General features: G+C 39.0%; 2 non-coding genes across 2 annotated transcripts; one reads left to right on the top strand and one right to left on the bottom strand.

Annotated features, from left to right (window-relative positions):
• Positions 1–10697: 10697 nt before the first annotated feature.
• Positions 10698–10804, top strand: LOC129538809 (U6 spliceosomal RNA). Its single transcript, XR_008682344.1, has one exon. It is a non-coding gene; the product is annotated as a U6 spliceosomal RNA (small nuclear RNA).
• A 15767-nt stretch (positions 10805–26571) lies between these two features.
• Positions 26572–26643, bottom strand: TRNAW-CCA (transfer RNA tryptophan (anticodon CCA)). Its single transcript has one exon. It is a non-coding gene; the product is annotated as a tRNA-Trp (tRNA).
• Positions 26644–27056: the final 413 nt, after the last annotated feature.

Genomic DNA, 27056 nt, shown 5'->3' with positions numbered 1-27056 from the left:
GGACGACAGAGAGTGAGATGGCTGGATGGCATCACTGACTCGATGGACATGAGTATGGGTGAACTCCGGGAGTTGGTGATGGACAGGGAGGCCTGGCGTGCTGTGATTCATGGGGTTGCAAAGAGTCTGACACGACTGAGCGACTGAACTGAACTGAACTGAACTGATGAGACTGGATGCATGATATTAGTTTTTTGAATGTTGAGTTTCAAGCCAGCTTTTTCACTATCCTCTTTCACTTTCATCAAGATCACTTTCTGCCATTAGGGTGGTGTCATCCACACGTCTGAGGTTATTGATATTTGATAGAGACTGTGTTAATCTGCAGATCAGCTTGGGGAGAATTCTAGGATAAGTAGTCACCCTTTTGTTTACAAAATTTGAGGATGGATCATCTGGGTAACTTTCCTCAATGATGTCCAACAGTTTTGAACATCAAGATCCCTCTATAATACAAAATATTATTGTTGGCTCCTCAGTTCAGTTCAGTTCAGTCACTCAGTCGTGTCCGACTCTTTGCAACCCCATGAATCACAGCACGCCAGGCCTCCCTGTCCATCACCAACTCCCGGAGTTCACTCAAACTCATCTCCATCGAGTCGGTGATGCCATCCAGCCATCTCATTCTCTGTCGTCCCCTTCTCCTCCCGCCCCCAATCCCTCCCAGCATCAGACTCTTCTCCAGTGAGTCAACTCTTTGCATGAGGTGGCCAAAGTATTGGAGTTTCAGCTTTAGCATCAGTCCTTCCAATGAACACCCGGGACTGATCTCCTTTAGAATGGACTGGTTGGATCTCCTTGCAGTCCAAGGGACTCTCAAGACTCTTCTCCAGCACCACAGTTCAAAAGCATCAATTCTTCAGCGATCAGCTTTCTTCACAGTCCAACTCTCACATCCATACATGACCACGGGAAAAACCATAGCCTTGACTAGATGGACCTTGGTTGGCAAACTAATGTCTCTGCTTTTTAATATACTATCTAGGTTGGTCAAAATTGTACTTTTTTATTAATAATAATCATTTATTGCCTAAGTACACAAGAACAAAAAGTATTATGAATTTGATAATGCTTTCATGCGAATTTGTATTTTATCAATTCACAGTTGCATCTATATAACATCCAGAAGTCATAAGCCATAACATGGAGAAATGCTAAGTATTCTGTCTTCAGTCATGTGTCACATATTTATGGCATTGTGGTATCGTTTGCCCAATAGCTCCCATGCTGAGAACCTCTGATCAGCATAGAAGTCTTTCTCATGTATTCCTTCATAGCATTCCTTCTTTCTGTACAGAGTGCCTCAGCCACAGAAGAAGGAAGTTTGGCCAGTACTGGCCCCTAAGAATTAGTCCACAATCAATCTGGTGCTTGTGATAATCTGATTTTCTTGTGGGAGAAGGAAATACCATACTGAGCCACTGCCCCGCCGTCTCAGGCCAACCATGCTGATTGTCTCACTTGGCTTAGGAATCCTTGCTCCCAAAATGATCTAACAATTGAGCTAATTGGCAGTAATACTCAGATGAACAAATTAGCCATGGAGATACCGTAACATTTTTTCTTTGACACCTCCAATTACTAGTTTTTATAAAAATAGAAAACAAGCAAACACAACTTATGAAACATTCTGATCTTTTCTGCTGCTACCACTTTTCTTAATATTTGAAACAAAGTGAAGAAATGAAAAATTATCATTTTTCTTATGAGTCAAGAAGCTCTACTGAATAAATGAATGAAATATGCTGATTGCTTACAACTGCTGAGAGAGGTGTTTAGTTTTTTATTCTCTTTTACTTGGAAAGATCCATCTTGCCATATTTTAATTGAAAGATCACTGATTTTGGCATAAAAATATTTGAGCTCAAGTCTCAAACCCCTGTCTTGCCAGGCCACAAGATTTTATCAGTTATAAAATTTATCAGTTATAAAATTAGTATAGCTAACTTTTGGATATGAGAATTAGGGAGAAACTTGAAGAAAAGTAGTTCAATAATGTAAGTATATTTTTGTCATTAGTGCACCATTTCCACATTAATATTAATGTCAATGTGCTCAGTCGTGTCTGACTCTCTGCAACCCCACGGACTGAGCCAACCAGGCTCCTCTGTTCATGGGATTTTCCAGGCAAGAGTAATGGATTGGGTTGCCATTTCCTCCTCTAGAGGATCTTCCCAACCCAGGAGTCAAACCTACATCTCCCTCATCTCTTGCATTGGCAGGTGGATTCTTTACCACAGAGCCACCTCAGAAACCCTCTTTAATATTAATGTGCCTGATACCTAATAAGATTCCCAGACTTTTCTAGAGGATCATCTATTTTCAGAGAGACATGAGTCTATGTGGCTTCTTTTCCTCTAGAACAAGTAGGAGGTGTGCACACTCTCAGAAGTATGCCCAAATCATGGAACACTCAAGAGATGCCAGGTCACAGGAGTTTGTTTCTGGGACAGGAGTTCTTTCTTTCTGATGGCAGGAGTTGCCAAACGCAATGGGCCACAGGCCCATATGAAGTGAGACTGAGACAGCTAGGAGAGAGAGAGGAGAATACAATTTTTCTCTCTCCAACTTCTCACTTGCCCAGGTAATGACATTGCTTTCATCTTCATGTGCCCTTTGGGTCCCTGGGTCTTCTAGTTTCTTTTTCAGTATCAGTATTTTCTAGGCTTCTGGCTTGGTGCAAACTGTTTGCCTTTATGGAAAATAATACTTTTTCTTTTTTTTAAAGACTCACAGAGTTTTAAAAATCCCTCTAGTTTTCCCTTCTTTTCTCTCTTTTCCCCCTTCTGACAAACCAGGTTCCATTTTCTGTTCATTGCCTCAGGAGCAGCTTGAAAGTGTAGGCTAGCTTGCCAGTCACTGGCTTCATATTTCTGAATCCTGACCTATGAACAAGAGTGGGTAGGGTGCCCTGGGTAGGATTGGGGGATAATAGGAAAGCATGAAGATGAAGCAAGTGGGAATGCCTCTGAAGAAAAATGCCCAAGGTCAACAGAGAAGAGGTTCTTCCCCTACTCTCCTTTCTCCAGACTAGAAAAGGATCCTCTGGGCTGAGGGTTAGGTTCAGAGGGAAGAGGTGAGAGCAGAAAGTCAACAAGTTGAAGAAATTGACTTGTGCACCCTGTTTCAAAGGCAGGGCCTGGGATCCCACGCAGCCACAGCAATTTGGGGCAAGCTGGAGAGCAGGTTTGCAACCTTCCTCCATGGCAATAGTCCAGGGAGGCTGCAAGTGCCCAGATGGGTTATGACTGAGCAGGATGTCTCACAAGATAGGCCACAGGAAACCTGGCTGAGCATCTTGTGTTCTGTTCAGAAACTTCACAATGGGTCATAAATGGAACAGAGAAGTGCAGCCCCCAAAGGGCTACATGAATAAGAATCTTAGGATGTGGACAGGTGACAGAGGAGCAAGTGGGGTAAGGCATATTTTGGTTAATACCTATGACTCAAGGAACAGGAGATGCCTTCCCTCTACCCCCACCCTCATGGCCTTGGCACTAAGTAATATCTCTTGAATTAAAAAAAAATAACACCCTGGGCAATCATGTGAGATCACATCTTTGCCATTCTGGCAGGATGAGGGCTCAGATAAAACAAACCGAGTTATAGGAAACTTTGTACTTCTCACATGCTTGAGTTGGTAGAATGAAAGTCATAGCCACCACACGTTTCTTTGTTTATTCCTTATATATATCCTACTCTCCTTGGTGTGAGTCCTTTGGACTAGATTACTTCCGGTAAAACAATTATAATTGAGCCTACCATTTGCCTAACTCTGATCTAGGTGCTAGGCACACCCATGTGACTGAGATGGATTGCTTGAATGAAGTTTCAGGGAAAACCCAGGTGATCCCTACCTCCTTGGGCAATTTCCCAGGTCTCTTGGTATTTATGATCTTCTGAATCCTCTCCATTTGGGTATAGGCTGGACCTAGTGACTCACTTTTAGCAAAGAGAATATGGCAAAAGTGATGGAACGTCATTTCTAATATTAGGTTATGGTAAGCCTACTGAGAAAAGTCAGTTGCCATGTTGTGAGCCATCCCATAAATAGATCCATGCAGAAAGGAATTGATGTCTCTTGTCAACATCCAGTGTGTCTTGTCAATAGTCACGTAAGGGAGCTTGATTTCTTCCCATGTTGGACCTTAAGCTCTAGCTGACCCTCGATTACTGCTTTGATTGCAGGAGTCGCCCTGAGACAGATACCCAGAGAAGCCACCTGGATTCCTGACCCTTGGAAACCACAAGATAAAAAATGTTTTCTTTTTGAAGCTGCTAAGTTTGGGGGGAGGGATGGCATTTGTTATGCAGCCATAGATAACTAGTACCTGGTCCTTGTTCTCAAATAACTTTTGCTCTAGGATGAGAATTTCTTTGGAATGGGCATCCATAATAATTAATGTGAGCTGGACAGAATGACATGGGTTCTGTTAATTAGGCCTCAGGTGGTGAGATGGGAAGGAGGGGATATTCAGATTGATGCATAGGCAATAATGGCTTTTGATGTCTGTGATGGACTTCCTCTAGATAAGGCATTCTCTTTAATTACAGAAGTTCATTTTTCTTGAAATGACAATATTTGCATTTTCACTTGGTTGGCAGAAGTTGGAGAAATAGCATCAAGTGGTAGAGAAGAAAAATTAGGGCTGTTCTGCTATTGAATTTAGTTCAAATCAGCATCTACTGGGGTGGGGCATGTTGATGCAATACTCGTGTGTGCTTCGTATACTCACACATGTTCTGCCCTAGGCCTTTACTGAGGGCATCTTTGCCAGGAAGGACTGCTTGTGAGTGACAGCCTTAGTCCCTATCTCTTCTGTGACTGGAACACACAGAAAGGATGGGAGCTCTGAGTCAGTGATCCTTGTCTGCCATCATTTACACTTGGAATCAATTCTGGAACTACTTTATTGAAAATGGAAGTGGATGGTGGTAGAAGAAATTGGACAATCACCGTTTCCCCTAAAAAGTCTCAACTTAGCCCAAACATTGGAAGCAGTACTTCTTTTTATTTTTGATTCTGCTACCTATAGCTGAGGATCCCTAAACCACTATTAAGGTAAACTGCCTTTTCATCCCAAATAATGTATTCTAACAGAAGCAGCCCTGGGCATCTAGATCATTTTCCTATCTATTGATTTTTTTTCCTTCGAGTGTCATCATATTGGAATGTCATTCCTGGCTCTTCACGTGAGGAGAGTTCAGAAGAAAAGCTACAAACTGAAAGAGGACATTGATATCAATTATAAACCCATGAGCTTGAAACAGTTTCCTTGTTCTTTTTCTCTTTTCCGTATTGGCAAGTCCCCACACATACTGCATTTGGGTGCAATCAAACTGCTCCAATCTTCTGATAAGTGCCTTGAATGTCAGAAGTCACAGGGAGTACCAGCAGTCGGGCACCACTTCTGCTGAAACACCACTGAGTTATATGGAATTATGCAAATCTTATTGGAACAGCTTATGTTTCATCTTGTGAGCCCAATACCTTAGCTTACTGCTTGTTATTTGCAACGTTTGAGAGATAACAAAGGTATCCTTTGTCTTCTGATAACAGCACTGACTTCTTGGGGGGTAGATCCCACTCTTGGTCCACATGATTGGGTGTGACTGCTCCCACCCTTGGCTCTGGAAGGAGGCACAGGACCCAGGGATGAGCCTTCAGAGCACTGTATCTCCTGGACCTAGTAATTGGTTTAGGATGGACTGATTACCCAATCCCGGCCAAGCCATTGAGATTTGATTCCCAGATGTCTATTATTGGGGTTGGGAAAGGCATGCTCTGCTTTGGGGTTGGTGATGGCACCCCTCTTCTGATCACAAGGAATTGCCTAGAGGTGAGTGGAGACAGCATAGAGGAAAAGGGAGCAGAGAGAAAAGAGAGAGAGGAGTTTTGTGAGTTGATATATTTCTCTATATCTTTTTTTGGTTTCATTTTGTTTAAATAAGTTTAAGCTGGGTTTCTGTAATTTGCAACTTGAAGGGTCTTGGGTAATGTCAGGGAGCAACCTGCATGGGCCCTGCACACTCTTGCTGGATATGCCAAGACTCAAGGCCCTGACTGATCTTTTTCTGATACACTTTTCAGGACTGTGTTTGCACAGAGCAACTTGAGGGATGAGGTGACCTCTTCCATAAAGAGCACACTTGTTTCCAAGTGCTATAAAGGTGGTGAATGCTCCAAGCTCAGTGTTCCTTTCCTATACCACCACTTACCATGTTTGCAGACATTCATCTGATCCAACTGTGTGCTCTGGGGAGCCTGGGAGTGGATACGGGAGAAGAGACATAAACCAACAGAATGTTCACATTTTCCTGGCTGTGACTGTTAAAGACCTTTGTCTCTTACCCAAGAGTCTCATGTCTCCTGCCAACATCCATGAAAAAGTAACAAAGTAATTTACTAGCTTGAAAAGTAAAACAAAATCATATCCTTCACCCCTGTTGACACTGTATAGTTCCTAGGGCTTCCCTGGGCCAATGTGGGGTGCACGCTGTTTCACTAGGACACACACCAAATAGGAAGACAGTTGATTCTAGGCTCTGCCACTGACTGACTTTGTGATTGTGAGTTTAGTTACCTAACCTCTTGCGCTTCTGAGGTGGTGATAGTGGTAAAGAACCTGCCTGCCAATGCAGGAGACATAAAAAATGCAGGTTCGATCCCTGGGTTGGGAAGATCCCCTGGAGGAGGGCATGGAAATCCACTCCAGTATCCTTGCAGAGTCGGACACGACTGAAGTGACTTAACACTCATGCACATGTACCTAACCTCTCAGGCTGTCTGCTTTCTCCTCCATGGAATGGGGCTAGTATTGCTAATCACAGATTTTTTCCATGAGGCCTGAAAAAGAAAATGATTGTAGTGCACCTGACACAGAACTTGGCATAGGGTAAGTTCGGCAAGTGTTAACTATTATTAACTCCTTAGTCGTAGCATTTAGTACATTATATTATTTTTAAAAATATTCTGAAATATTTTCTCATTACAAAAAAGTTTATTGTTGAAAAATTAGGAAATACATATAAAAAAATAAGAAAAGCTTTTTAAAAGTTATAATTCTACAACACACACACTTCTTAATATCGTTTTGCTCAATATCTAGCTAGAATTTTAGTGTGGATATATATGTGTGTGTGTGTGTATGGGTGTATGCGTATCTTGTTCAAGGCAGGGTCATAATGTACACATTGTTTTGTTGTCTCTTTTTCCTTATTTAGTATACCATGACCAGACCTTCTTTCCAGGTTATACTTCAGTTTATACTTTATACTTCACTAAAGAATGAGTAGCATAGAAGTCATTAAGAGGGATAAAATGAACACCCAGGAGCCCACCATATAACTTAAACAGGAGAATATCCCCTACAACTCTGAGCCTCCTGTGTGCCCCTTCCTAATTAGATCATCCTGCCTCATCCCTTTGCTCTCATGATACCACAATCCTGAGTTTCTATTTATTATTCTCCTACAATTTGCATAGTTTTACCATGCATGTATGTATATTAACACATACATGCATGTATATTAATAAACATTGCATAATTTGGTTTGCTCATAGAACTTAGTAGACATGGTATTATGCTGCATATGTTTTCTGTGACTTGCTTTTATGCTTGGCATGTGTCTCTGAGATCCAACCATGTTGATACATGCAATTGTTCTTTTGTGTTTCAGGGATATATGGTCTCCCCGTGTAGACATATACCACTATTTAGTCAGTGATATTTGGCTAAATTGCCAAGGAGATGGGTTTGGCGAAGGATGTCTATCTCCCTTGACAGGTGCTTCAGACTCTAGGTGGGAGATGGGAGTCCCACAACCTAAACTATTTGCTCCCAGGCCACTTAGAGGTTTCCCAGCGCTAAACAGATGGACCCAGATAATACACATCCTAGGGGTAATGTGGAGGAGATGCTTACAAGCCCAGAGGAGAAAAAGGAGGGTTGGTAGTTCAAGGCTATAGATAGAAGACAGTACGGATGCCATAGGTAGATTGCAAATATTGCACTGAGGGAAAACATTTTCCCATAAGAATAAATGGCTGGAGATGTAGTCCTGAATAAGCTAAGATTACTTTGCCTAAGAAAAAGCATGGAAAATGTCATGCAATTTAAAACAAGCTATGTGGGCTGAGTGTGTGGGTAACTGACACTCTCTAACATTGCTAACAAGAGGATAAATTAGCAAAACCTTCACGGAGGATAATTTGGCCGAATTTACAAAAATGTAGATCTAAAATGTGCCAAAAATGTAGATCTAAAATGTGCCAAAAATGTACCTTTGAGCCAATGATTAAATTTCTAGGAATTTATCTTACAGATGAGTAAAATTGTATATGTAATTAGTTACTGTGGCATTATTTATGATAATAAAACATTGAAACCATTTAAATGTCTTTCTATAGAGAATTAGATAAATTACATTCATTCCATCCAACGGAAAAAACATAGCTGTTACAGAGGATGAGGTAATCTCTGAGGTACTAGTAGGGTACAATTCCCAAGTTTTATGAATTGAAAAGGCAGAGTGCAGTGGTTTAAAAAAGAAACTGTGTTGTATGTATTTTCTGTCTATTAATAAAATATTCTTGGTGGTTGCTTCTGTGAATCTGGATTATAGGAAATAAAAATGGGAGAAATACATTATGGCTGCCTTTTGTGCCTTTTCAATTTTGTACCATATAAATGTATCAGTGAGCCAAAGAGTAATAAACATAATTAGAGGTGAGAAGCTACAGTCAAAGTGAGGGAAGCAGAGGAGTGAAGAAAATGCAAATATAAGCTGGAGCTTTGAGGAAAAGCAGAGGGATTTGTCCTGAAGGAGACCGTCAGAAGATATGCTGTTAAAGAGGATTTTTGAGACGTTTTGCAGACTATTGGAGTAGTATACCATTGTTTTGCCAAGATGCCCTTTGCCTGAGGAAATCTTTACTCTTAATGCAATTTGTGAAGTTGGATTCTTTTTCTTTTATTATTTCGATTTTGTTTTTCACCTTTAAAATGAACGTTGTAACAGTGGTAATAACAATAATAGTAAAATAATGATAGTACTAATACCAACAACAAAGATTGGTTACTATTTTGCCATTTAGAATTTGACAGCCATTGACTAAGACTTCACAAGCTTGATCTAATTTAATTCTTGTATCAACTGTAGGAAGTCAGTGGCACAATAATTCCCACTTTATAGATGAGGAAACTGAGGCACAAAATTTTTAAGTAATATATATTAAGATTACATAGCTAGGAATTGATAGCACTGAAAAGTGAGCTCACTTTGGTCTACCTTCAAAGACTGGCTTTTATCCATTTTGCTGTATTCTTTTCCTAATAAACGAGGAATCTGTTAGAAAGTATAGCAGCCTGAAAGCATGCATAAACACACACACACACACACACACACACACACATACATACACACACACCCCCCTCATCTAACTTCAGATGTCAACTGCTTACAAATATCTATGGGCCAACTTTCAGGTACAGGTGGGATAAGAACAGGGAATTGATGTTATTATCTTGTTCACCCAAGAAAAATCTAGAGATATTAGGACAATAGGCAGGGTAGTCTTTTGGGGAGTGTTAGGAAGAAAGATGACTGCAAATCGACAGCCAAGCAGGTGTTGCTGCCGTTACTATTAGGCTACTGGGGATTCTCAGAATGTGAGGCTGAGGAGGAAATCAAATAAATACTTTGCTGACTCCACTAACTTGCAAAAGTATTTTCAAAACTCCAAGAGGATTATTGCCCACTGTTCAGAGGTTCTCTGACTGCTGGTGATATTTCAGAGATAATGCGTTAAGCCAAAAGCTCTCACAAATCACCCCAGAGCTAAGATGAGCCAAGCTACTTCAGCTCACATGGGGCACGAAGGAGCCACTATTTTCCCTGAAAGACTAGTTCTTTCTTCCTTTCCCTCATCGTTCCAACAAGGCTGATTTCAGTAAGTTTTGGAGAATAATTCAAGGCCTATTTTCTCCAAAGGGAGCTGAAGTAACATTAGTACCTTTGTTACCACCAAAGGAGAAGTGTATTTCCATATCGTTCCCCACCTTAAGCTTTATTTGGGCATAAAGTTTCTAATCAGGTACTCATATTCCCATCAACACCAACACTTTTAAACTCTGGTTTAAAAAGACTAGAGTATATTTTTGCTATTGGAGGCTATAGTCCCGATGGCTCAGTGGGTAAAGAATCTGCCTGCAATGCAGGAGACACAGGAGATGCAGGTTTCGGTCACTGTGCTGGAAAGATCCCCTGGAGGAGGAAATGGCAACCCACTTCCATATTCTTGCCTGAAATATCCCATGGACAAAGGAGCCTGGTGGGCTACAACTCAAAGGGTTGCAAAGAGTCAGACATGACTGAGCAACTAAGTCCACACATACACACACATATGCTGTAGTCACTAGTCTATGTGGTTACTGAGCACTTGAAATGTAGCTAATTTAATCTGAGCAGTTTCTAAGTGTGAGATACATATCGTATTTTAAAGACTTTGTATGAAAAAAAGAATGCAATATATCCCAAACTTTTACATTAATTATTGAAATGATAATATAGGCAGTCCTTGATTTACAGAGAGTGTAAAACCATAAAAGTGACTTAGTAAGCCAAAACTACACTTACTAAGCCAAAATGATTGCAATAATCAATGGAGGGAAGTTATGATTGTTACGTGAACTTCAGTGCTCACTTTGGCAGCACATATACTAAAATTGGAATGATGCCGAGAAGATCAGCATGGCCCCTGTGCAGGGATGACACACAAGTTCATGAAGCATTCTGTATTTTTAGCATGAGAAAGGAAACGTTCACTCAAGTCTACTTGAAATATTCAGTGAGAGTCCCATATAGGATTACTCCAAGGAGGAACACATTGAGACACATATTAATAAAACTGACAAAAGTTTTAATACAAAAATATTAAAATCAACAAGGGAAAATCAACAAATAATATACAAGGGAAATCCTAAAAGGTTATCAACTGATTTTTCAGCAGAAACTCTGCAGGCCAGAAGGGAGTGGCATGATAATGTTTAAAGTGATAAAAGGGAAATACCTACAACCAAGAATACCCTACCCAGCAAGGCTCTCATTCAGATTCAATGGAGAAATCAAAAGCTTTACAGTTAAGCAAACATAAAGAATTCAGCACCAACAATCTAGCTTTATAACAAACATTAAGGAATTTCTCAAGGCAGAAGGAAAAAAAAGAGACCACAACTAGAAACAAGAAAATCATAAAGGGGAAAGCTCACCAATAAAAGAAAGCACACAGTAAAAGTAGGAAAGCATCCACACACAAATATGAAATCAAAACCAGCAAACACAAGAAGAGGAAAATACAAATGCAGGAACTGGAAGGTGAAATTAAAGAGACAAGCAACTTAAAACAACCTTGAATGTAAATAGACTGCTATATCAAAACCACATGAAAACTGCAAACCAAAAAACTATAATAGACACACACACACACACACACACAAAAGAAAAAGCAATCCAAACACAATAATAGTCATCAAATCACAAAAGAACTGTGGAGGAAGGGAAGAGAAAAGACCTACAAGAACAAATTCAGAACAATTTTCTCCGAAGAAAATAGCAATAAGAACATACAAATTGATAACTACCTTAAATGTAAATATTTTAAATGCTCCATTCAAAAGACATGGACTGGCTGAATGAATACAAAAACAAGACTCATATATATGCTGCCTATAAAAAGACTCACTTCAGAATACAGACTAAAAGTGAGGGGATGAAAAACGATATTTCATGCAAATGAAATCCAAAAGAAAGCGAGAGTAGCAATACTCAGACAAAAGAGACTTTAAAATAAAGACTGTCACAAGAGATAAGGAAGGACACCATGTAATGATCAAGGGATCAATTCAAGAAGATTTAACAACTGTAAATATATATGGACCCAATGTAGGAGCCCTCAGTATTAAGGCAAATGCTAACAGTCACAAAAAGAAGAAATCAACAGTAACACAGAAATAGTTGGAGACTTTAACACCCACTTACACCAATGGACAGATCACCCAGACAGAAAATTTTTCCTTTTTGTCACAACCACTTTCCTCATTTCTGTCAATAAATTTGCCTTTACTAAATTTCTGAGGCTATTCATCTAGTCTCTTGAACAGTAGAATTGTCAGAGTCCCCACAATTGTTCATCATCACATCTGCTTTCATTTCCAACAGTATTTTTTAAAAATTTCTTTGTTGATCTCTCACTTTATCAGGCAACTCCCTAAATGATTATCCATCTTTATAAAGTGTTATCCTAAAGGAGACCAGTCCTGGGTGTTCATTGGAAGGACTGATGCTGAGGCTGAAACTCCAATACTTTGGCCACCTCACGTGAAGAGTTGACTCATTGGAAAAGACCCTGATGCTGGGAGGAATTGGGGGCAGGAGGAGAAGGGGACAACAGAGGATGAGATGGCTGGATGGCATCACCGACTCGATGGACATGAGTTTTTGTGAACTCCGGGAGTTGGTGATGGACAGGGAGGCCTCGCGTGCTGAGATTCATGGGGTCGCAAAGAGTCGGACATGACTGAGCAACTGAACTGACTGACTGATGTGGGTTTAACACTGAGCTACAGGAAGGCAACACAACTATATGCTTCTCTGTCTATGCATGAATTGAATAATATGTGTGCAGTGAACAATTACCAACAGAATTTGAAAAAAAAATGTTTTGATTGGTCACTGATAATGATGCTCACTTGTTCAGGTAGTTGTTTGTGCACTGAAAGCCTAGTAGTGAAGTTTGTACTTTCTGCAACTACTCACACTTATTATATCAGAATAATAGAGATTCAGACCATGTTATTGGAAGACTACTTTTATTAAACTAAATGGTGATAACTGAAATTAATGCATGCCAGAACCATGCAAAGTAAATTCTGCCTGTATTTTGGATACTGGGTCAAATAAATTATATGATTAAGATGAATTATACCTGTTTATTTTTACTTTCTGTGGCTAATAGAACATTTTAAATCACATACGTGGCTTGCATTAAATTTCTATTAGACAGTGTTGCTGTATACCGTATATTAACAAAAATGTTACAAGAACAAAAAGAAATACTCAGCTAGGAAAGAATCAAACACTGTCACAGTTTCCAAGTGAGAAGAGTAGTCATAAGCAAAGGAACAGATTCAAATCTACATAAACTGAACATAAGTGTACTGTGAAAAACAGCAAAGCTAAAACCAAAAGATAATAAATTGGGAAAACATTTGCAACAAATATGAGCCAAGGGCGAATTGCTGACATTGTAAAATTACCCATTCAAATTTATTCTAAAAGTATCAAGATCCCAGTAGGTTGTAAAACAGATAAATAAGCAACTTATATGAGAGGAAATTGAAGTGTAAGTAAACACCTAGAAAAGTATTTATCTTGTCTAGTTATCAAAGATATGAAAATTACTGCAACTTTGAGTTACAATTTAGTATCCACTTTATTAACAAAACAATTACAACAGCCACCATCATGGGGAATTTTGTGAATTCATGCATGATAACTGGCATTATAATTAGATATAATACTTTTAGTAACCAGCAATGTATAAACAGGAAGAGCCATACAGATATTCCCAACCCTTTGGCCTCATAATGCCACTCCTGAGAATGACTTGAAGGAAGTAATTCAACAAGAACAAAAAGTTATATATATAGTAAGATACATACTGTATCTGTACCATTGATTATAACAGCAAAAACCTGGACATATTCTAAAAATTTAATGTAGAACACTGCATTCAACAGTGATAGAATACACAGTGTTTTTCAAATGCGTATCAAACATTTACTAGAATTTACCATGTGCTGTGTCATAAAGCAACCTGCGATATATTTCAAAGGATTGAAATCATTCAGGGTGTGGTCTCTAAGCATAGTGGAATTTCTCTCAACACCCATAACAAAAGCTAATTAGAAGAGCAACAACTGCTTTTTAAATTGAGCAATAAAATTCTAATCAATCCATGAATCAAATAAGGAAATACACTGAAATTAGAAAATATTGAGCTAAATGACATTGAAAATATGGCATATGAAAACATCTGGAAAATAGTTACATGATGATCAAGAAAATAACTACCAACCTGTAATCCGACAGAGAATGAGATGGCTGGATGGCATCACCGACTCGATGGACATGAGTTTGGGTGAACTCCGGGAGTTGGTGATGGACAGGGAGGCCTGGCGTGCTGTGATTCATGGGGTGGCAAAGAGTCGGACACGACTGAGTGACTGAACTGAACTGATTCCTATAATCATCAAAAGTATGCTTTATCTTCAGATTAACAAAAACTGAGAGAATTTATGCAGTTCCTAGAGGAAAATTTATATTCTTAAGTGTATATATTAGAAAGAAAATAGAATGCTATTCATCGGTGATTCAATTTTCTATCTCAAAACAAAAAGAATGGCACATACAATTAATTAGTACAGAGAAAGTAGAAGGAAAGAAACAATAAAAAATAAGAGCAGAAATAAGAGAAACAGAAAACAAAATACAATAAAGAAAATCAACAAGTTTGTTCCTTGAAAAAAATTAATCAAATTGATAAAACTCTGGAAAGACTGATGTAAAAAGAAAGAGAAACAATATACTAATATCACTAATGAATAAAGAGACATTCGTATAGGTCCTATAGATATTTTAAAAATAAGACTGCAAATAACTTTATGCCAACTTAAATGAAATAAATTCCTTAAAGAATAAAATGTACTGAAACTGACACAAAAAGAAAGAATAATCAGAATATCATATATCTACTAAATAAATTAAATGTTTTATTTTAACCTCTCCACAAAGTATGCTCCTAGACCAGATGGTTACTTTGGTGAATTCTAGCAAATAGTAATGAAAGTAGAAACTTCAATTTTATATATACTCTTCCAGGAAATAGAAAAAAGAAGCTACCTTTTCCAATATTTCTATGGTATCAGCATAATCTTGATAGCTAAATTGTTACAAAAATTAAAAGAAACGAAAATTACAGACCAATATGCACCATGAACATACACAAATAAAAATTTAATAGATTAGAAAAGGGAATTCAGTAATATATAAAATGGATAATGCATCACAATTAAGTTTATTCTAGGAATGCTAATAATAGTTCACCATTAATAGGACTTCCCAGGTGGCGTAATGGTAAAGAAGCTGCCTGCCATTGCAGGAGATGAAAGAGACATGAGTTCAATCCCGGGTTTGGGAAGATTCCCTCAAGTAGGAAATAGCAATCCACTCTGGTATTTTTGCCTAGAAAATTCCATGGACAGAGGAGCCTGGTGGGCTATAGTTCATGAAGTTGCAAAGAGTTGGAAACAAGTGAGCGATTGAGCACACACACACAACAGTCAATATAATTAAACATATTCACAGAAAAATGGAGATAAATAAAATGATCTTAATAACTAGAGAAAAACTTTTGATAAAATATTGATTTATGATGAAGACTCTTAGAAAATCAAAAAGAGAAGTTAATTTAATGGTCAATTACTGAAACTTTCTTCCTGAGATTAGGAACACTATATGGATTCTACTAACACTACTTCCATTAAAAGAAAAAATAAGATCTTAACCAATGCAATGAGGCAATAAAAAGAAACAAAAATCATAATATTTAGGAAAAGAAAAAATAAAACTATCATTACTCACAGAAAATATAATTGTGTATAGAGAAAAATCTTTTAAAAAAAAATCTAGAGATAAATATCTGGAATTAACATTTATTATTCAGGTTGTTGGATCTAAGGTCAATGTATGAAATCAATTGCATTTTTGCATACCAGCAACAAAAAGTGTGGAAAAGAAATTAAAGTGATAACACTTATAGCAGCATAAAACCCTTTAAGTCAAAAAATGTATTTGATGATAGGTGATCAGGACCTCTACATTGAAAATTGTAACACTTTGTTAAAAGAAATGGGTAAAGGCCTAATAAATAGATAAATTATCTCTCCCCCCCCACCCCATTTTCATGTACTGGAAGGATTTAAAACTGTTAGAATGCAATTTTTTCCTAAATTAATTTTTAGATTAAAAACACAATTCTAATTAAAATTGCAATACATCTGTGTAGAAATTGACAAGCTGATTTTAAAATTCGTATAACAATGGAAGAGGGAAAAAACTGTCAAAGTGATCATTAATAAATAGAAACAAGCTGAAGGACTTATACAGCCAGGTGTCACAACAATTAAAAAACTATTAAAATTAATACAGATTGAAATTAGTATAAGAATAGACTTAAAAAAAATAATAGAAAAGGGTTCCACATCTCCGGGCTACCTCATATTGGCAGAGGTGACACTGTGGTGTAGTGTATAAATAATGCTCTTTTTAACAAATGGTGCTAGGCTATTTGGATTTCCAAGTAGGAATAGTTACTCTTTACTGCCACCCTTCACAAATCAATTCTAGGTGGACTAAAGACTTAGATATGCAAAAGTTAAGCAAAGGTTTTTAGGAAAAAACTGGACAATATTTTTATTAACTCTAGTAAGTTTTCTTCAATAAGATACAGAATATTCTAATCATAAAACATTAACTTAAACTATATTACTTCCCTGGTGGCCCAGATGGTTAAGAATCTGCCTGCAATCCAGGAGACCTGGGTTTGATTTCTGGTTGGGAAGATCCCCTGGAGGAGGCATGGCAACCCACTTCAGTATTCTTGCCTGGAGAATTCCCATGGACAGAGGAACGTGGTGGGCTACAGTCCATGGGGCCAAAAAGAATAGAACACGGCTGAGCAACTAAGCACATATTAAAATTCAGTTCAGTTCAGTCACTCAGTCATGTCCAACTCTCTGCGACCCCATGAATCTCAGCACGCCAGGCCTCCCTGTCCATCACCAACTCCCGGAGTTCACTCAAACTCATGCCCACAGAGTCAGTGATGCCATCCAGCCATCTCATTCTCTGTCGTCCCCTTCTCCTCCTGCCCCCAATCCCTCCCAGCATCAGAGTCTTTTCCAGTGAGTCAGCTCGTTGCATGAGGTGGCCAAAGTATTGGAGTTTCAGCTTTAGCATCAGTCCTTCCAATGAACACCCAGGATTGATCTCATTTAGAACGGACTGATTGGATCTCCTTGCAGTACAAGGGACTCTCAAGAGTCTTCTCCAACACCACAGTTCAAAGGTATCAATTCATCGGCGATCAGCTTTAAAATTAGGACATTCTTATTCCTCAAATGACACCATTCAGTTCAGTTCAGTTCAGTTGCTCAGTTGTGTCCGACTCCATGAATGCAGCACACCATGAACCGCACCACACCAGGTCTCCCTGTCCATCACCAATTCCCAGAGTCTACCCAAACTCATGTCCATTGAGTTGGGGATGCCATCCAACCATCTCATCCTCTGTCATCCCCTTCTCCTCCTGCCCTCAATCTTTCCCAGCATTAGGGTCTTTTCAAACGAGTCAACTCTTCGCATCAGGTAGCCAAGGAAGAGAATCAAAACTCAAGTCACACAATGTTGAATATATTGGTAATTCATATAAAAAGACTCATATGCAGGATATATAAACAACTAAACATTCAATACAAAATAGGACAAATGACTTAAAGAGTCAAAGAGGATAGCCAAATGGCCAGTAAACATATGAGACATGTTTAACTTCATCAATCATCAAGAAATGCAACTTAAAATGACAAAATAATATCACCACACATTCACTGGAATAGCCAAAACAAAGTCAGACACTACCAAATTTCAGCAAGGGAGTAGAAAAAATGAAAATTTGGAAAACTCAGCGTGGCCACAGGACTGGAAAGGGTCAGTCTTCATTCCAACCTCAAAGAAAGGGAATGCCAAAGAATGCTCAAACTACCGCACAATTGCACTCATCTCACACGTTAAGATGACTTTACTAAGTCATGCTCAAAATTCTCCAAGCCAGGCTTCAGCAATACGTGAACCATTAACGTACAGATGTTCAAGCTGGTTTTAGAAAAGGAAGAGGAACCAGAGATCAAATTGCCAACATCCACTGGATCATCGAAAAAGTAAGAGAGTTCCAGCAAAAACATCTATTTCTGCTTCATTGACTATGCCAAAGCCTTTGACTGTGTGGATCACAATAAACTGTGGAAAATTCTGAAAGAGATGGGAATACCAGACCACCTGACCTGCCTCTTGAGAAACCTGTATGCAGGTCAGGAAACAACAGTTAGAACTGGACACAGAACAACAGACTGGTTCCAATAGGAAAAGGAGTACGTCAAGGCTGTATATTGTCACCCTGCTTATTTAACTTATATGCAGAGTATATCAGGAGGAACACTGGGCTGGAAGAAGCACAAGCTGGAATCAAGATTGCTGGGAGAAATATCAATAACCTCAGATATGCAGATGACACCCACCCTTATGGCAGAAAGTGAAGAGGAACTCAAAAGCCTCTTGATGAAAGTGAAAGAGGAGAGTGAAAAGGTTGGCTTGAAGCTCAACATTCAGAAAACAAAGATCATGGCATCTGGTCCCATCACTTCATGGGAAATAGATGGGGAAACAGTGGAAACAGTGTCAGACTTTACTTTTGGGGGCTCCAAAATCACTGCAAATGCTGATTGCAGTCATGAAATTAAAAGACGCTTACTCCTTGGAAGGAAAGTTAAGACCAACCTAGATAGTATATTAAAAGGCAGAGACATTATTTTGCCAACCAAGGTCTGTCTAGTCAAGGCTATGGTTTTTCCAGTGGTCATGTATGGATGTGAGAGTTGGACTGTAAAGAAAGCTGATCACCGAAGAATTGATTCTTTTGAACTGTGGTGTTGGAGAAGACTCTTGAGAGTCCCTTGGACTGCAAGGAGATCCAACCAGTCCATTCTAAGGGAGATCAGTCCTGGGTGTTCACTGGAAGGACTTATGCTAAAGCTGAAACTCCAATACTTTGGCCACCTCATGCGACGACTTGACTCACTGGAAAAGACTCGGATGCTGGAAGGGATTGGGGGCGGGAGGAGAAGGGGACGACAGAGAATGAGATGGCTGGATGGCATCACCGACTCGATGGACATGAGATTGAGTGAACTCTGGGAGTTGGTGATGGACAGAGAGGCCTGGCGTGCTGTGATTCATGGGGTCGCAAAGAGTCGGACACGACTGAGCAACTGAACTGAACTGTGAAGAACTGAATTCTCATTCACTGCTGCCAATTTAAGTGTAAATTCATAGAACCACTTTGGAAAAATGTTTGACAGTCTCTTCTAAAGCTGAATGTATATATTTCATATGAACCAGTAATTTATCTCCTAGGTATTCATTCAATAGAAATACAAACACAGGGCATCCCAAAACTTACAAGAAAGTTTATTGTACTATTTGAAATAGATCTGAACTGAAATAATATGTATTTTTCAATAGTTGAATGTATAATTTTTGTATGTTTATACAATAAATACAAACGATAATAATGATCCACTGCTACATGCAACAAATAGTGAATCTCTAGGAGTGAAATGTGCATCATTGAAGCATAAGCTACCCCTTTCTCCTTTTTAAACAACTAATTAGATATTCAAGACTGGACAAAAGTGCTTCTGTACATTACACCAAGGCACTCAGCAGATTTCTAGCCCACCTATGCATCTGAAAAACAAATGGGCAGAGCCTGAGAAAGAGCTGAGGATTCAAAGGAGTCAGCAAGCCTGTCCCACCCTACTAGCCATGACTGGGAGAAAGAAAAGCTGAAGATTACACATGTAGGCAATCTTCATGAGAGAGAATTTGTGGGATTGCAACCTGTCTAAGGGGGAGAGTCTAGCATAACACTGAAGAGGGATCGGGATGAGTTTGAATGCAGAGGAGAGGGAGGAAATTGCCAAGGTGACAAGCCTCAAAAGGGTGACCCTGCAAAGGGTTGGACTTTTGGTGGCAGCAGTGGAGACATGTCCAGCAAAGGAGGAGAAAAGCAGTGACCTTTCCTATGGAGGAGGTGGAGAGCAAAACTGAGTAACTGCCTGGCTACCCCAGTTAATGAACAGAAGGAGCTCTTTACCAAAGAGAGTGAAATTAAAACAAGCAAACAAACAGAAATTCTGGACCTGAGTAATTCAATGAATGAGATGAATTGTACAATAGAGGTCACTGGTAATAGGGCAGACCACATGGAAGAGAGGATAAATTACTTGTCGGATAGAAATATAGAAGTAATTCAATTAGAAGAGGAAAGAGTTCTGAGATTTTTTTAAAGTGAAGAAACCCTACAAAATCTATTGGATTTGATAAGAAAGGTAAATATAAGAATAACTGCCTTATAAGAAGAAGGGAGGAAGAAAAGAAACAGAGTATATTTAAAGAAATAATAGTGAGAATTTCCCAAACTTGGGGAAAGACTTGGACATAAAATTCCATGAAGCTAATAGAAGACCTTATTATTTCAATGCAAAAAGATCTCCAAGACACATTATGGTGAAACTGTTAAAAACTATAATAAAGAATCTTAACGTAGCCAGAGGGATAAAAGAAAGTAACCTACAAAGGAAGCCCTGTTTGGATATCAGTAGATCTCTTAGCTGAAACCCTACAGGATAGTAGAAAGCAGAATGATATGTCTGACGGGTGGAAAGATGAATTTGTCAGGCAAGAATAATTTCAGCAAAGTTACCCTTCAGTTATGAGGGAAAAATAAAGATTAAAAAAATAACAAAAAATTAGCAAAGAAACAATCAAAAAACTGAGGGAGTTCACCACCACCAGACCTGCCTTGAAGAAATAGTGAAAAAAGTTCTTCAGGCTGAAATGCAAAGAGAGTAACTGGCAACATGAGAATATATGAAGGGACACAACACACTGGTGTAGGCGAAAATAGAATTAAATGTAATTCTGTATAGAAATGATGTGTTAACCACTTAACCAGAGTAGAAAGATTAAAGGAAAGGAATATTAAAAGTAACTATCAGTTCAGTTGCTCAGTCGTGTCCGACTCTTTGCGACCCCATGAATCACAGCACACCAGGCCTCCCTGTCCATCACCAACTCCCTGAGTTCACTCAAACTCATGTCCATCGAGTCGGTGATGCCATCCAGCCATCTCATTCTCTGTCGTCCCCTTCTCCTCCTGCCCCCAATCCCTTCCAGCATCAGAGTCTTTTCCAGTGAGTCAAGTCGTCGCATGAGGTGGCCAAAGTATTGGAGTTTCAGCTTGAGCATCAGTCCTTCCAATGAACAGAACTATTAAATAACTTATGACTATACAATCCAGTAATTCACTGGGGTGAGATCTGAACATGGTTCTATCCTACTCTAAAGCTTATTTCTTTCATAAAATGTAGCCCATAGCTGTTTGCTGTACAAGCAATTCAGTTACAGGAACTCACACAGCAGAGAGAACACTGCAGGCTGGGTTGATCTGGAAGCTGTGTGGTGGAGAGGGATACCCTTTGAGATTGGATTTAAACAGGAGACCCATGGAGAGGAAAGAATCCTGGGTAGAGGGTGGAGGTGGTCAGGAAAGTCCTGGGAGCTTCAGTGGTCAGTAAGCAACTTGTTTGATTGAAGAAGAGGATGTTCAAGTTCCCTGAAGTCAGGGATTGTGTCTGTTGTGAGAATTGAGTTATCCCCAGAGCTTGACACATTTTAAATGCTTGATTAATATCTGTTAAATGAATGAAAGGGTAAATGAATAAAGGTTTCACATCAAAATTGGTTTGAGGCAACCTAAATGTCCATTGCGGAGAAGGCAATGGCAAGCCACTCCAGTACTATTGCCTAGAAATCCCATGGATGGAGGAGCCTGGTAGGCTGCAGTCCGTGGGGTCGCTAAGGGTCGGACACGACTGAGCGACTTCACTTTCACTTTTCACTTTCCACTTTCACACATTGGAGAAGGAAATGGCAACCCACTCCAGTGTTCTTGCCTGGAGAATCCCAGGGACGGGGGAGCCTGGTGGGCTTCCGTCTATGGGGTCACACAGAGTTGGACACGACTGAAGTGACTTAGCAGCAGCAGCAGCAGCAGCAGCAGCAGCAAATGTCCATTGATAGAGGCTTGGATAAGGAAGATGTAGCACACATATACAATGGAATATTACTCAGCCATTAAAAAGAAAAAGATAATGCCATTTGCAGCAACATGGATAGACCTAGATTGTCATACTGAGTAAAGTTAGACAGAGAAACACAAATATTGTATGACATCCCTTATGTGTAGAATTTAAAAAGAAATGATACAAATGAACTTATTTAAAAAAAAAAACAGAAACAGACTCACAGACTTAGAGAATGAAGTTATGGTTACCAGGGGGTTGGGGGGAAGGTGGGGAAAAGGGATAGATAGGGAATTGGAGCTTGACATGTATACAGCACTATATTTAAAATGAATAACCAACAAGGACCTACTGTATATCACAGGGAACTCTGATCAGTGTTATGTGGCAGCCTGGATGGAGGAGAATGGAAACATGTATATGTATGGCTATCTGCTCTGTACCTGAAACTATCACAATATTGTTAACTAGCTGTACTCCAATATAAAATAAAACATTTTTAAAAATTGGGCTAAAGGTAACTGTTTATTGATGGCATAGTTCATTTATTCTATGAATAACACAATTTGACACACCAGTTAAAAAGTACCCAGAAAATAAGATGGTATCAGCCAAACTTATTGAGAAAATATTTAGGGAAATTGAGCTTTCCAAGCATGACTTTGCATTTAGGTGCTGGGGGTATCTTAGAGCACAGGGTAGAGGTGGCTTGGATTAGGGCCAGCACATGGACATGCTACCCAAGGCATCTGCCTCAGTCCTTCCATCTGGGGCTTTAGAACCTTTGTCCTTCCTGTCAGAACTGCGTTTCTTGGAAATATCTTTTTGAGTTCTCTTTTCACTAGAAATACAATTTGTTGAGATAATGATCTATACAATGCTACAGAATATTTAAGGCACCACCTCTGCTTTTAGGGGGAAAATTGGCATTTCAGGTCACTGTTAAAGAATTTCTCTTTTTTGGTGTTGCAGGAACACTGTTCCTCAAACAGTTTCCTCCTGGGGGAGGAGGAGATGATGAATCTCCTAATCTCAGTGTCTCTGACATTTACATCTGTAGGCTTCAGGTAAGACTCATTTCTAAGATATCATGGTTGGCTAATTACAAAAGTTATTGATTAATGGACCCAAGTCAACCTTGAAAAATGTTTCTAATGGATTGCAACAAGGTTCTGTGACGCTATCCATTTTATTATCTACTCATGAATATATGAAATCCAGACTTCAGACAGACAATTGGAATACATTAATAATATATGTTGGATGAAGAATTCCAGTAAAAATTTCAGGCTTTAAAGATGTGCTGAAATTCAATCAGCACAAATGATGTCATAGGCTCACAATATCACAAATACAGAATGGGACACATGAGACTATACATCAATTTAAAAATAAATGGAAAAGATACCTTAATTAACTGCTAGTCAAAAAAAGAAACCTAAAACATTTTTTCTCCAGTTGCATGCCCACTTGTACCACGACAATACCTAGTTCCCTGCCCAATAGTTAAGGGTTCCAGGAGTGGGCATGTGACTCAAAAATGAGATACCATTGTTTAGTTCTGATTTAATAATTATTAAGTTCATAATAATTTTTAAAATATGATTATTTTCATATAGAGAATGGTAAGCCAGTCACCCCTTGAAACCCGAGGTTCTGAAAGGCAAAGCTCTGGATTTGTAGGCATCCATGTTTTTACCATTGGGACAACAGAGGAATCTGCCGTGGAGAGAACATCAAATGAGAGATGGAAAAAGAAACTTCTGTTGAAATTCGGGTTCCTTGGGTCAGTTGTGCCTGTGTCTCAGTTCCATTTCTCCTTTCTTGATATCATTCTATTCTAATAGCTGTGTGTGTATGTGTGCGTGTACACGCGTGCACATGTGTCTGACTCTTTGCAAACTCATGGACTGTAGTTCGCCAAGCTCCTCTGTCCATGGCATTTTCCAGGCAAGGATACTGAAGTGGGTTGCCGTTTCCTTCTCTGGAGGATCTTCTCAACCCAGGGATCAAACCCTTGTCTCTTGTGTCTCCTGAAATGGCAGACAGACTTTTACCACTAGTACCACCTATAACTGATCAGAACCTGAGAAATTACTTTTTAACTCAAGCTATTTAAGTTTCTGTTATTTATAATACAAAATGTCATAAGTAATAATACACAAACTTAAGCTCCAACTCTAGTATCTGGAATAAGGGTGGGATGCTGATTGCAGCCATGAAATTAAAAGACGCTACTCTGGAAGGAAAGTTATGACCAACCTAGATAGTATATTAAGAGGCAAAGACATTACTTTGCCAACAAAGGTCTGTCTAGTCAAGGCTAGGGTTTTTCCCATGGTCATATATGGATGTGAGAGTTGGACTGTGAAGAAAGCTGATTGCTGAAGAATTGATGCTTTTGAACTGTGGTGCTGGAGAAGACTCTTGAGAGTCCCTTGGACTGCAAGGAGATCCAACCAGTCCATTCTAAAGGAGATCAATCCTGGGTGTTCATTAGAAGGACTGATGCTAAAGCTGAAACTCCAATACTTTGGCCACCTCATTTGATGAGTTGACTCACTGGAAAAGACTCTGATGCTGGGAAGGATTGGGGGCGGGAGGAGAAGGGGATGACAGAGAATGAGATGGCTGGATGGCATCACCTACTTGATGGACATGGGTTTGAGTGAACTCTGGGAGTTGGTGATGGACAGGGAGGCCTGGCATGCTGTGATTCATGGGGTCGCAGAGTCGGACACGACTGAGCGACTGAACTGAACTGAACTGAATCATTAATTACTAAATCTCTAGTATCTATAATCTGAAGTTCTGTCCTGGCCACCCTAGTATGGACTGTTGTGGTCTTTACTGGGTTGAAATTTCTACAGATGCCTGTCAACAGGGAGAAGTCTTAGAGGAGGAGGATGCAGTTATGGAGAAAAGTTTAAAGGGCTGCCATGCGTAAGGCAGAGTAGATGTTCTATTTGAGTCAATGGACAAAACCGATCCCAAGAGTAGGAAGTTAGAATGAAGATTTTGATTCAATATAAAGATAGCCTTTCATAAATGGAGACAGTAGCATGGATGCATATACACTAACATATGTAAATAAATAACCAATGGGAATTTGCCATATGACTCAGGGAACTCAAATAGGGGCTCTGTAATAACCTAGAGGGGTGGGAATAGGTAGGAGGTAAAAGGGAGACTCAAGAGGAAGGGGACGTATGTACACTTATGATTAATTCATGTTGATGTATGACAGAAATCAAATCAATATTGTAAACCAATCAATCAATTAAAAATAAATATTAAAAAAATAAAGGTAGCCTTTCTAAACCTTAGAGCTATCCAACAATGGAATGGACGACCTAATGAATGATAAAGGTCTCCATCAATGGGAAGGTTGGCTCTGAACATGGACAGTCACTTATTTGGTAATTTGACAAATAGGTAGCAACTAATAGCTATAATCTGTTGAAGGCTTCCTATATGTGAAGTGCAGTGCTTAATACATGCTTTATATAAATTTACTCATTTAATCTTTATAACAATGAGTGACTATCACACACTAACAATTTTTCAGTATTCTTGGGGCTTCCCTGGTGGCTCAGATGGTAAAGAATTTGCCTGCAATGCAGGAGACCTCAGTTCAATCCCAGTCAGGAAGATCCTCTGGAGAAGGGGATAGCTACCCACTCATGTATTCTTGCCTGGAGAATTCCATGGACGGAGGAAACTGGTGGGCTATAGTCCACGGGGTCACAAAGAGTTGGACATGACTTAGTGGCTAATAAGACAGACAAGACTCATTTAATCTCTGTAACAATCAAGCAAAACAGACATTTTATATCCATTTTTTAAAAGTTACTAAATATTGTACATAGAGCAATATTTCAATAATATTTAAAGGTAAAAAATAATGTATAGAATTATACTACAGGTAGTGTCAATCTTTGTCATAAATACTTGTAATTTTACTATTTCATGGTTATTTAAGTTGATAAATAGTTCTCAACTCACTTCTACAGTAAATGGTATCCTATAAGATTTTTAAATATGGACAAGATAAAGTACTTTCATTTCCATTATGATTAATTCAGTATGTTTGACCAACAGCCTGCCTGTAGTGTCTTCAGGACCTAGTGGATAATAGCTTTTCATTTATTCTGTAGTAGGAAAATTAGGACAACCTTTGTTGTCATAATATTCACTAGTTGCGAAGCTCAAACACTTTCTTTCATAAGTGGGTAAGAGAAGGAGTTAAACTGCCTGCTTTACTATTGCTCATCAACTCCAAATCTTTAATATTATCTGCTAGATGAAAATTCCAAAAACCACACTGCTTAACATCAGGCTAGAAATTCTTTTGGAGGATAACCTAAATTTGATAACTAACCCAACCTACCATGAAAGTGAAAGTGAAGTCACTCAGTCATGTCTGACTCTTTGCGCGACCCCATGTACTGTTGCCTACCAGGCTCCTCCATCCGTGGGATTCTCCAGGCAAGAGTATTGGAGTGGGTTGCCATTTCCTTCTCCAGGGATCTTCCCAACCCAGGGATCGAACCTGGGTCTCCTGCATTGGAGGCAGACGCTTTAACCTCTGAGCCACCAGGGACTCTTTATATAATAAGGAAATCTTATCCATCACACTAACTTCTAAAATATATTTTTGAGTTTTAAAACATTTTCTATAGCCATCTATTCAATTTTGCATTTAATTTTTTTTTACCAGGTACTGTAACAATTTTGTGATGATACATCAGTATTGTTTTCCCTTATCTCTTTTCTTAGTTTGTCCCACATTCTTTTTCTTTATAAAATATCTGAAAAGACTAAACATAAACATACAAAGATCCCAGCTAAGCCAGATGCAGAGAAACTGACGGTTATTGCCAGATGCTGGAGGTTCTCTTCAAATTAAATATTCAGCACCTGGTGTTTGAGTTGGCCTAACAAAGGAACATATGCTTACGAGGGATACAAAGATGGAATTAAAGGGACCAATTCTCATTTGGATAAATTATTTAA

The sequence above is a fragment of the Moschus berezovskii genome, chromosome 2 (genome assembly GCF_049115385.1).
Source record: "Moschus berezovskii isolate FMDL1 chromosome 2, NW_MosBer_1.0, whole genome shotgun sequence".
In the NCBI taxonomy this organism is placed as follows: domain Eukaryota; kingdom Metazoa; phylum Chordata; class Mammalia; order Artiodactyla; family Moschidae; genus Moschus; species Moschus berezovskii.
This window is presented reverse-complemented; position numbering and strand designations above follow the sequence as displayed.